Consider the following 12,120-nt stretch of genomic DNA (forward strand, 5'->3'; position numbering starts at 1 on the left):
TCAATACCTGCAATTTAGGGCCATTACCTGAGAGTTTCTGCCTAATAAAAAACATGATATCCGCTTCATGGAGACACTCACGTCCTGCTATCCCTGATCTTGCAAGGCCGAAAGAAGGTTCTGCCTCTTCCTCTCCATGCAGAACGCCTCCATTGGCTTATACCTGGGGTTCGCCCAAACCATTCCATTAGACTCACCGCTAGGTCCAAGCAGCAATTAAAGCTCTTGTGGCTACTTTGAAAACAACTAGCAGACTGTGAGCATCCTACCAGTTACCGGTTTCGCAGGGAATCAGAAATGAGGATTCCTAATTTAGTGTGCGAACTTGCATCTTGAAGCCTCACTCTCCTGACTGGTGCAGGCATTTCCAAGGCACTGGCGTCTAGGGGCTGCAAGGCCCACGTGGTCACCATCTGCACCCCCAACCCGTGCAGTAACATCGGCCCTTAACACTACTCAAAACTTCATTTGATCATTCCAGGCCTCAGGACCACCCCTATGAGATATTTTATCTCTGCACCTAGAGATGACGTCTGAGAAAGGCTTCTTGGGCAAGACCAGGCAGCTGGTGTAAAGTGACGTCTTAACATCAGCCAACATCGCCGCTATATTCCACACTAGGTTCACCCGCACAAGCGCCCTCCAGTGACCTCGGCAACAGGGGCCCCGCGGCCCAGGCGCAGCCCCACCCCCGGGCGTCAGCACGTTTTCCCAGGCAGCAGCCTCCTGTGGGAGGGAGTCAGGGGTTGCGCGGCCTGAAGGAGCGACCGCAGGGATGGAAATGGCAGACTTTGGGAAGGATCCCTCTGTCAGCGCAGGAGACAAGGTCATTCCAGCATCCAGAAACCTTCGTCAAAATCTATCTTTGAGGCAAATAAAACTCTCGTCTTCCAGAAGTGATGGACACAGATTCCAGAAGTCTGAGGTGAGAGGGCTAACCGTTAGACTGCCCAACATGGCCGCCATCGCCAGGGCAAACACCGCAACCTCTGGGGGCCGCCCCTGGGGGTGGCTCCCGGGACCGTTCGCCCCTGATATGGCTAGCCCTGAACGTCGCCACGCCTCTGTGCGTGTCCCCAACAGGACGTGGCCCCGCCCTTGGTGCCGCTCCCTTTGGGCGCGAAGCCGCCCCTGCGTGTGACTCCCTGGGCCCTACTCTGCCCGCTGCGTGGCTCCCCTGGACGTCGCCACGCCCCTGGGCGTGTCGTTAACAGGACTGGGCCCCGCTCTGGGTGCAGCTCGCTTTGGGGGCGGAGCCGCCGCCGGGTGTGACTGGCCTCTGCACGTGGCCCAAGGCCAGACCGACCTCCCCTGGGAAAAGCCTCCCTTTGCTCCTATTTCCCGCCAGAGGTTTTCGAGCTCCGTTGCGTCTGCCAGCCAGACTGTGGTGAGGTACGCATGGTTCGGTCCTCTGGAAAAGCAGATGACTAAGCCAAATATTCCAGCACAGTGGGAAAAGTGTTGTAAATTGGGAAGCGGGGACAGATCCCCGGGGAACCCTTCACAGTATAATAGGAAGGAAAGAGGAAAGAAGGGATGGGGATTCACGTTTTGGTTTCCTTACTCTTTGGTATCTGCTAGCGATGAAAAGATCCGGTGACTTCTCATTTCCCTGTGGTGATCCAGCACACATGCTGGACGAGTGGGGATTGTGGAGAAATTGTAGGCGAGTGAAACCGTTTTGAAGCGCTTAGGCAAGAGAATTGACTGAGGAACCGTCCTAGAAGCTCCCCGAAGACAGGGAGCTTTGTTTCCTTCCCCGTGTGCCCCCAATGCTTAGAAGGAAGCCCAGTACACAGTAAACACCGAGGGAATGAATGGTTGTCTTCAGGCAGTGTTGGCGCTGCCCATTGGTATGGAACATTTATGGTGGCATCAGTTACTTTCTTTGCGATTTTATCCAAGAGGGGTCAGCCCCTTATCGGAAGACGGGTCTAAAAAGGACAGAACTGACTTTGGCAAGGGTGACAGATGAAAGGCAAGTGGGGAAGGCTGTTGAGAGTGGAGCTCTTTAGGTTTGGGATTAAGTGGTGGACCACGAAGTTTTCCTTGGAGAGGGAAGAAATGAAGAAAAACTCTGTCAGATGCCCAGGGAGACGTATAAAGTGGCTTGTAGTTCCTGCTGAATAGGTTGAAGAATTGGCATACTGAGGGCATAAACTGAAAGACTAAAACCGGGTGGAATGTCAGACTGCTTTTTCAGGTGGCAGAAGTGTTCCCGGTGATAAGTTCTGGGCTGCGGCCACAACTAGACTGGAATGCAGGTAAAGGGCTCTAGGATGAGAAGGGGTAGACAGTGAGAGGACAGATTATGGGATGGTCTGTCCACATGGATGTTGGGGCCTCTGACTGATTGCTGCCACCTCAAGTTCCTGTCCTGGGCCCCATCCCACTTCTGGCCTGTCCCAGGGTCTGTGCAGAATCAGCATTTCCTGCAACTCCCAAGCATTAGTCAGTGGCATAACTCTGGACAGGAAGGCAGAACTGGGGCAGTGAGAGAGAGGGATGTAGCCGATCTGGTTTTGTTTTGGCACCCGGCATTCACTCACCTTCTGGAAATAGTCCCTCTGTTGACCCCCAGGGAATTAACCCCATTCTCAGTCTCAGTCCATGTAAAGATGGAGTTGTCTTTCCCAGACAGTCTTATTTTAAGATGGGTGTCTAACTCAAGGCTTGGCCAAAAGATGGTTTTATGCTTTTTGGCAGCAGTGACTGGTCGGGGACGGCATGTGACCCAGCTGGAGACAGTAAGGCGCAATGGGATTTTGCAGGGACTATGAGAGAGACAACCCATTTTCAGCTCTACTTAGTGCTTGAAAAGTACACGTAAAGGTACAAAATGACAGAAAGTCAGTCCAGAATCTAGTGCCAAGAAACGGATACAAACTGAACCTTGATGGCATCAACTGAGCCCCAACTTGAACCCTCCTGCCTGACGCCAGCCTTACTGCTAGATTTTCTCAGGTACCCGAGTCAACAGATTCTCTTTCTTAAGTCAGTCCCATTGTTTTTGCTGTCATTGACAGCCAAATAATTCCTCACAGTGCAAGGGCACTCTCCATCCTAGCTCCCTCTTCCCATGCTAGCACACTAAGTGTATATTACCTTCTCTGTCCTCCAGATTGCCCTTCTAGAAGAGGGGATTAAGAAACCCACTTTGAAGGATCGTAAATATTCAATGGGAAGCTACACATAAAAGCATTTTGTACACAGGTGCCTAGGTGGCTCAGTTGATTAAGCATCCGACTTCATCTTGGCTCATGATCTCACGGCTGGTGGGTTCGCGCCCCACGTGGGGCTCTGTGTTGACAGCTCAAAGCCTGTAGCCTGCTTCAGATTCTGTGTCTCCTCTCTTTCTGCCCCCCCCCCTCCCCCCGGCTCACTCACTCTCTCTCTCTCTCTCTCTCAAAAATAATAAACATTAAAAAAAGTTTTTAAAAAAGCATGTTTAACAAAATTGAAGTGCAACAGGCAGTGCCTAATTTTTCTAAGTTAAATTAAATCTTATCAAAGCTCCCACGTTAAAGGAAGGTATCCTATATTAGTCATGACTGCCAGTGGGGTTAGTGGGGGAGGATTTTGTTACCAGGCAAATATAGATGAAGGAACCTCTGCTCTTAAGTCCATCATGGTTGCCACTGGGACGTTTATTGTCCAAGCTCATTTGGCAGATTAAAAAGCTAATGGGTGGGTAGCCTCTGTGCCAAGTTGGGCAATGCAATGTGTTGTTGCACCTCCCAAGATAATGAGGCTTGATGATTCATCATCTCAGCAAACATCATTTCATCCCTTAAAAAAATCATTCTGCTCCTAGGGGACTTAAACACAGAACCCATCCACTTAAGGAATACATCTTTACATCATTATTATCAAGTCCCTGGATCACTGGTACCTTTAAGTACCTCTCCTTTCACCCCAGAACCTCTGTCATCCCGTCTCTCCTCTCTCCTGAGAACACCTGGATTATTTCTCTTCTCTTTTAGAAGAGTCTGGACAGGACTGTGCAACAGGTTTCAGGTGCCCAAAACTTCGCTTTGGGGTCAGGAAACCTGAAGGTCATTAATGAGCCCTGAGACCAGAAGCACAGAACTCCCAGTTAGACAAAGGAAGTACACTTTTTATTCCTTCTGGGGTCCCTTCTGTCAGGGAACAGAAGCAGCAATCAATAGCGTGGTAAATTATCCTGCTTAAATGAAGCTTGCCTAAAGCTGGGAAAGTATCCCAACAGGAAAATGACCCACTCTTCTCATTGCCAGCCCAACCTCCTCTCTGCAGGGAAGCACTGCTACACTTATATAATAATCAGTTCTTTACCTGCTCCCCATCCCCACCAATGAAGGAAGGAATAGACCTTGAATCTCCTGGGAGAGATAAGGAAGCAGCCTCCAGAAGTCTCTGAACCTGCCACTTCGCCTGCCTAATGAAGACCATATGTCCCCTTGTGACCCAGGAAAATAGCCTGATTTAGTCTCTGATCCAGGGCCAATGGAAGTTCTAGGGGAAAAGCCTCAAGAGAAGAGGCCCTTTTCGAGGCCTGGGCTCCTTCACTGTGACTGCTGATTGGGACACAGTTCTCAGTGTTAATCCCTCTGAAGGCTGCCTCAAGGAACCTGATTGTCTTAGGCAACACCTGACATCAGATAAATTCACAGTTTCACAGCCTGAAGCTGGGATCTGGTGTCCCCATGCCCAGTCCATATCAAAGTACCAATAAATTAATGCATTTTGTCATACTTGACATTAGATTTGGAGTTTGAGCTTAAGGTTGTAAAAATTCTGGTAGGCCATTCCCATTGCATTATATGTCAGTGACAGTTCTTCAGGCACCACACTGTATCATGTAAATTATACTCCCCTGAAATTTCAAAATACTGGGATCCCTGAGTATGGTTACAAAGCACATCTTTTTCTAGAAAAAATTGAACCTCATCTCTCCAGTATTTTTTCAGCTAATACACTTTCTTGCTTTTTATGACAGTGCTGCTCTCCTATAGAAATAGGAATCTGGAAGAAAGGAAAACAATCCTAGAAACAAAACAAAAGTATGAGATCACTCATGGATGGTGGTACCTTATCATTTGGACAGATCACTTGCTGGATGGTCTGAGTATGCAAATTCTAATTGTCTTATCCAGTGTTTCTCTGAATGGAAGCAGTGGCCATTAGGTATGAATTGATTTGTGACCCGAGACCATTAACTTAAAACTTTAAGCCACCACATCTCCCTTGGTTAGAAGTCCTCAAGCCATAGGGACATGGAAAATATCGAAGATGGAAGTTATATGTATTAAGATCCATAGTACTAGCTTTTTCATCAGTTGGGTGACCCATTCACTCTAATGGTCAAGGTAGGAGAATCAGATTTGAAATGATATATGTGCTATACTAAATATATTAATAAGAACAGGAATTAAATCTTGCTATCTGTAGGGTTTGCTTCCTCTCTCAGTTTGTCTATGTCTACAGAAGCTGAAGGTTATTTGTTTAGCCTCAAGGTCTGGGAGCTAGGGCAATGTGGAGAGACTGTGGTAGAGCCCGGATAAACCATATTGCACCTAAGTTTTCCTCCCCTCTAAGTGTGAATCAGTATTCAGGTGTGTCAAGTGAGTCAGGTGGCTCTAAGGATTCATTTTACTTTACCATTCAAGATGACCCCACATCACGTTTGCTGCTATAACACCTCTTCTTCCTTCTTTGGATGCTCCAATCTCTTGGATGTTTTCTTACCAGCTGCCACTCCACATAGCCATTAAACAGCTTTGACCTTGAGGACATGGATATAGATGAGGAGAAGCATCCACTTGGCACCTTTGGCCACTTTTGCTTCAGTGAACTGAGTAGGGTGTCCAAGAAGAAACCCTTGCCTTAGGAAGACTTCTAAGATTCCAGTGACCTCTACCTCCTGAAGTTTACACCTTCGTGTAATCACCCCTCTCCTTGAGCATTGGTTGACCATAGTGATTTGCCTCTAATAGAATAAAGGAAAGGTAATGGGACGTCATTTTCATTATTAGTTTATAAAAGATTATAACTTCTGTCTTGTTTACAAACACTTTCCCAACCTTCATAAAGTAAGTTGCCATGTTGGAAAAGCCTACATGACAAGGAACTAGCCAACTCCCACCAAGGGCCAACAACGTATTGAGGATCTCAGTCCAACTGGCTTTGAGGCATGCATCCTGCCAACAACTGTAAGTGAATACAGAAGTGGGTTCTTCCCCAGTCACGCCTTCACATGAGAACCTAGCCTCAGCTGACATGTTAATTACAGCCTTCTGAGACCCTGAAGCAGAAAATCCAGATAGGCCTAGCCTGAGATTCTGACCCACAAAAATTGTCAGATGATAAATATGTATTTTTAAGCCACTAAATTTTGGGATATCCATTACACAGCAATTCATAACTAATGCACCTCTAAATTACTGTCACTTTGGTGTAAAATGTAGCATGTCTGGGAAAGCAGGCACCATATAGGAGCACAGCTTCCCTGACAACATCCTGGAGGTGCTGTCTTCATGCTCAAAGACGATCTTGTGTTCTCTCAGGCCAAAATGGTATCCCTGTGCTCTCATAAGCCCTGAGTAGTCTCCAGGAGGTGATGCCTACATGCCATAGTACCTCATCGCACCCTACAGCTATATATATGTCAGGATACTTTGGGAGCAGATGAACAAACAGGTGGAGCCAAGGTGTAGACTTTAAGGGGTTTTCTCACTTGGTGAAGGCCTGAACATTTTCAGAGTAAGCCTTTTGTACTTTTTATGAAAAAAAATTCAGGACACCTGAGCAGGGTCAAATAAAGGGCCCCAGGATAAAACTGAGAAGGCCACTGTCAGGCTTCTTTCTTTGGATTGAGAAACCCAAAGAGGAAATCAGTAAGAGCAGAACTCTCTCCTTCCTTTTCCAAAGCAAGAGTCCCCACTCCCATGCCCAGCACCACCTCACAGTCCCAGTGCAATACACAGAGAACCGCACTCTCTTGTTAGAACAAAAATGTATTGAGGAGGATTAATATTCTTGGTTGTATTGAAGAAAGGTAGTTTTCATAGGAGGATAAGTTATCGTGAAAATTATAAGGCTTTCTCAGCAAGTACAAAACAATTTCTGTAGGGAAATTTCTGCTCCCTGGAAGTGATGGAGAAGCGTTTTCTGCTCGAATAGAAGAGTCAGCTCTGAACATAGTACTTTCATCAGTGGTCAGGGTGGCTGGAAGGACTTCGCGTAATTGATGCACACAGGTAGGGCTTGGATGACACACAGGCTCCCTGGAAGGCAGAGGAGAAGGGGGTTGACTGGCTTAATAGCTGCTCCTTAAAAGTGCCAAGTATCTGGGAGTGTCTGATCCTTTCTCTGTTCTGCCTGACACTTGTAAGACAGTTCTGTTCAACAGAGATAGCTTCTTGGCTATATAACAATATTTGCCTGTTTATCATGTTGTGGGTCAGAGAAAGCCCAATATTGGAGGGATATGTCCTGTTAGACTCTACCTGGGCCTACAGTTCTTCCTTCTGCGGGCTTAACTCTGAGGCCTCAGATTCATACCTACATGCCACCTTCTCTTCTAGGTTTTTCTCAATAGTAATCATGAGCTCATGAGCCCAGCACTCACAAGAGCAGTCACACTTTCAACTGGGTCTTGGTTCTGGAAATTTCCTGCTTTGTGATTTTCTGCTTGGACTTGATCCACTTAATAAATTCCCTCATCTTTTTTCTGAAGTAACTCTTGGGAGGAAACTGTTCATTCTGTGACACAGGTGAGGAAGCACTCTCTAATCTTCTGTCCTCAACACGGTGGCTCTTCTTTCTGGCTACAGATGTCCCTACCCCTGAATCCTCCCTTCTACATTTTCCTGCTTTGGAACCCTGAGGTCTCACTTTCTCTGCACTTTTTCTTTGTGGAAAATTCTTAGGCTGGCACTTACCTAAGACCAGCTTAGAGTGCCAGGACTCCTGCTGCTGCTCCGTACTGTATTGTCCTCCAAGTGGACATGCAGCACCTGGGATGCTCCCATATCCCCACTACAGTCACTGTGGAACTGAGTCAGTGGGGCCTTGTACATCAAGCTATCTGAATTAAGGGGCATGTCAGTAGGAAACTCTTGAGCCTGACTGTGCTCTACCCTCTCGAAATTCAACTGTAACTCACTAAAGAGATGTCTTTCAAAGTCTGATAGTTTAGAATCTTGGGGAGCCAGTGTTTTTGGTGAAGAATGTTCAGTGATTGGCACAGCTTCTACCTCACTCAAATTGACATTTGTCATTTTGGAGCTTTCCAACTCACTGGTTGTCAAGACTTCACAAGATTGGGATTGAAGAGTACATAGCCCTCGGTGTTGAATACGCCCCTGGACAAGTTGTGCTTTGCAAAATGGCCTAAATTCTTCTGCACCATCACTCTGCCCTGAGCCATTTCAGTTCTATCGCTAGGACTGACATTCTCATCCTTTGGCTCATGTCCAGCTTCAGCTTGCTTTGGGGGCACCTCTGGGCGACATCTGCTGTCTAGTACAGCCGCCCTCTGTCTCACTTGAGCTATGATGCTGTACATAAGGGGCTGAAAAGTCTGACTTCCATACGCAGCTGTCTGGATACCCTCTGCAAGCTCATGGTTGGTGTCAGAGAGTGATGCTTTCAGGGCCCTCTGTCCTTCATTGCCCATAGGTGACATGGCAGGGAGAGAATGATCCAGGATGGGGACTGAATTTGTTGTTCTCATCCTGTTGCCATGAAAAGTTTTAGAGCTTCTCTCACGGGGGTTCGAAAACTCAGCTTTGGAATCCACTAGAGAAATATGCATGGCTGAGGAGGGAATGTCTAATTGGGGAAGAGGCCATGTTGTGGCTTCTCTCAACATATAGAATTTTATGGATTCAAGAACCCTGAGTGGTAGACCCCACCTCTGACTCATCTGAAATCTTACAATATGGGCCTCTAGCAGCCGTCGGGTATTGGGATCGAGAAAGGAAGGCTCCAGAATGGTAATCTGGCAGCAAACCCTACCCACCATTGTCTTTTTTGATTTGTGTTTTCCATTTTAGTCTGGGAACTCCCACACAAAGGCAGTGCATTGTCATCAGCCAGCCATGAACAACACACACCTGTAGGAATCCTACACACCTGTAGGAATCCTACCCGCAGTAATCTACCAAAATTTCTTGTTCAAATGTAATCTAAGGTCAGATTTCATTTGATTCTGGTCTGTGTCCTTCCTTGAGTCATTTGGTAATTCATTCCATGAGTGATCCTTGAATGACACACACAGTTACTTTTTGTCTCTGAGGCAGCCCTAAGACCCTTCGCTAGGTAGCATTCTGAGACCCTTTGAGGGCTGACTTCTGGGCTCTTCTCTAGGATATACCCAAGATTCCTCATCATACTCATCCATAGCTAGAACTCTGTTGGGACCCTTTCATGGAAACTTCCTAGGAAACTCAATTCAGTCTTTGCTAAATCCTTGCTACTATGGTCCTGAAGCTCAGAGAATTTTGAGCAAACATGTCTGCCTTTTTGCTCAGACATGTCTGCCTTTTTGCTCATACACTGAAGCTCTATCAATACTAGAGACTCTAGATTTCTACAGGCATGGAGGTACCAGTATGGGATTACCTTCCTTGGACCTTGAAACTCCAGTTTCTCCTGGGTTTCATAGGTAATATGAAAATGGCCAGGAAGGACGGAGACCATTGGCATGGGATGACCAGCTAAACAATGCAAAGTTGGGAACTTGAGGACAAATGGCTTCATGAGAGTTTTGGAACCAGGCACTAAACCCCACAAACTTTCCTGGTGCTTCTTCAACATGTGCCACTCCGGGTGTTGATTTTCAGTCAAGATAGGAGAGTCTGACTCATTCTTCGATCTATGGAGAAAGACACTCCACAGTCCCTATTCTGGGATGAAGAAGAAGATGGTATGATTGGTATGCAGGGTTGAAGGTGGGCTTGAGGGTTCACTGGAGTGAAAGGTAGGGGCTGGGATTGGGACAGGGTTTGAGGCAAGGGTTGGGGATATACACTAGGGAGAGGTAGGTGATGGGAATGAGGAAGTGGTAGAGATTCTTGATCCTGCATTTTGACTGTGGAAGCATTATAGAGCCCATTGAATAAGACAAAGTGAGACTCTTATGGGGAATTACTACTAGAAACCCAAGAGTGTGGCTGCTAAGGACTCATTATGCAAAAAGGGAAGACCCCAGAAGAGCTGGCCATGTTTCTGATTCAAGTTTTCCCCCAAACACTTGATACAGAGGAGCTGCTGACAAATGTGCAGGTGCTCCAGTTTGCCTACAACATTCTAGCTGTTTTGGGGGCTGTGGTGACCTGTACATCGAATGGCTGCAGTAAATTCACTGAAGATGTCCATTGGTATTCTGACCACATTGTTTTGAAAATGGTCCCTCTTCTTTTCTTTCCTCTCTAAAATCTGGAAAGGCATTCTTTTTTTCATTTGTCTCTCTAAGACTGCCTAGATGTTAAGGCCAAAGAAGGAAACTCCACTGGCCTCCTTGTGCTTGTTAACAGAGTCTCTCCAGAGATGGGTTTCTGGTAGATGGAAGTAAAGTTGCCTTTGCTGAAAATCAGAGTGTGATAATGTGGGGAGGAACATGTTCTTGGCTTGAGCCTTCCAACAGGAGAATTCTGAAATTGACGGTCTTGAATGGCCACTACCTCTGATTGTTGGGATACAGGCAGACCACCCACCAGGGTGGTCTGTCTGGAGATGAGTCTTCTGGAACAGGCTTCAAGGAGATGGAAATCGATTTAGATTGAGGTACAGTTAAAGTGCATTCTAGCGGTGGTGAAACAGACAGGATCAGTGTTGCATGGTGCCAAAGAAATGAATCACAGGGATCTTTGTCTGGGACAGACGTAGTAAGAGGTTGACATCTTGGAAAATGGTGGGGTCAAGAGAGAAGATGATATTCAGAGGTAAAGTGAACTCTGCTTGGGCAATAGGATCCCCTTTCTGAACGTCATGTAGTAGGAGGGGGGAAAGGCAAGGGGTTGGGGTGTGGAATGGCCCATTGGGAATTTGGAATTCAAAGGAGGAAAAGACTCTGGTGTCTGAGGGTGACCTGGTAGTGAGGGTAAGAAAAAGTTAGGTGAGAAAAAGGAGTGGGGGTGGCGAAGGCTCAGGCAAAGGGGCTGGTTTTAGGTGTCCTGGAGGGACTGCTGTGAAGGCAAGGGATGGACTGAATGATGAGTCAGTCACAGGAGCTGTGGCAGCCAAGGGGATCACAGAGGGAGTAGCGTCTTCCAGGACCTCCAGGAACAGCAGCCGATTGACCTCAGCAGTTGTACTATTACACACCTCACAGAAGGGGTCTGGACATCACAGTTGACGAAAGTGCATGGTATCATGATGCCGGCACAGGGGGCTGCAGGAGACAGGAGGTACAAAGCTGCAGCCATGGCCAAAACAAACATATGTGGCTCTGGCAATTCTGGCAAAAGTAGTGCCACCCCCCATCCCAAAGGCTTTCACATTCTGACTCTGAGGATTTTCTATCCCTTGTCAATCCCAGGCTTCCCTGAAGCCCTAGAAATTCATAGACTCTGCTAAAAAAGGGGGGCGGGGGTGTCAGGAAAGAAGGTAATATTTAGTCACCTTTGCAGAAGAGAAATCACCTTTCTTGCCTCCTCAGCTTCACTCTGGCAAGTTTTCCAGCCTGGAAAATGAGGAGATTGATGAAAGTAGAAGCAAGAGATATTATGAGAGGCTGAGTATGGTTTCCTTTAAGTGATACCCTTGGTAGATTGGACTTGGAGAGCCCTAAGAATGAGGATATAAATCACATAGTCAATGATAATAATAATAACAAGACTCATATAGGTATGTTTTTTTTTTTTTTATCATTCACAATGGACTTTCATATATATTATCCCATGTGACGTTGAAAAAAACCCTATGAGGAACATAGGTCAATGATTACTTCAAAGAGGAATCTGAATATCCATGATGTCACAGGCCTTTCAGAAAATCAGGGGACAGAAGTTCAGACTCTTGACAGTCATATGGCCACCTATTGGGCAATACCCATTGACCAGGTCCATCACTGTTTTGTGCTCAGGGATGGGCAGAGCAAGGAAACTGAGAAGGGTCTTGGGCACTGAATGAATG

The 12,120-nt window shown here is 46.7% G+C and overlaps 1 long non-coding RNA gene across 3 annotated transcripts in view; it reads right to left on the minus strand.

Moving 5' to 3' along the window:
• Nucleotides 1–6,003: 6,003 nt before the first annotated feature.
• Nucleotides 6,004–12,120, minus strand: part of LOC125150851 (uncharacterized) — a 176,285-nt gene continuing 170,168 nt past the window's right edge. For all 3 annotated transcript variants that reach the window (XR_007146508.1, XR_007146506.1, XR_007146507.1), the window contains 3 exons: nt 11,608–11,668; nt 11,311–11,377; nt 6,004–7,265 (listed from right to left, as the gene is read on the minus strand). This is a non-coding gene — a long non-coding RNA (uncharacterized LOC125150851). The remainder of the gene's footprint in view (nt 7,266–11,310; nt 11,378–11,607; nt 11,669–12,120) is intronic.

The sequence above is a fragment of the Prionailurus viverrinus genome, chromosome D4, assembly GCF_022837055.1.
Source record: "Prionailurus viverrinus isolate Anna chromosome D4, UM_Priviv_1.0, whole genome shotgun sequence".
In the NCBI taxonomy this organism is placed as follows: Eukaryota; Metazoa; Chordata; class Mammalia; order Carnivora; family Felidae; genus Prionailurus; species Prionailurus viverrinus.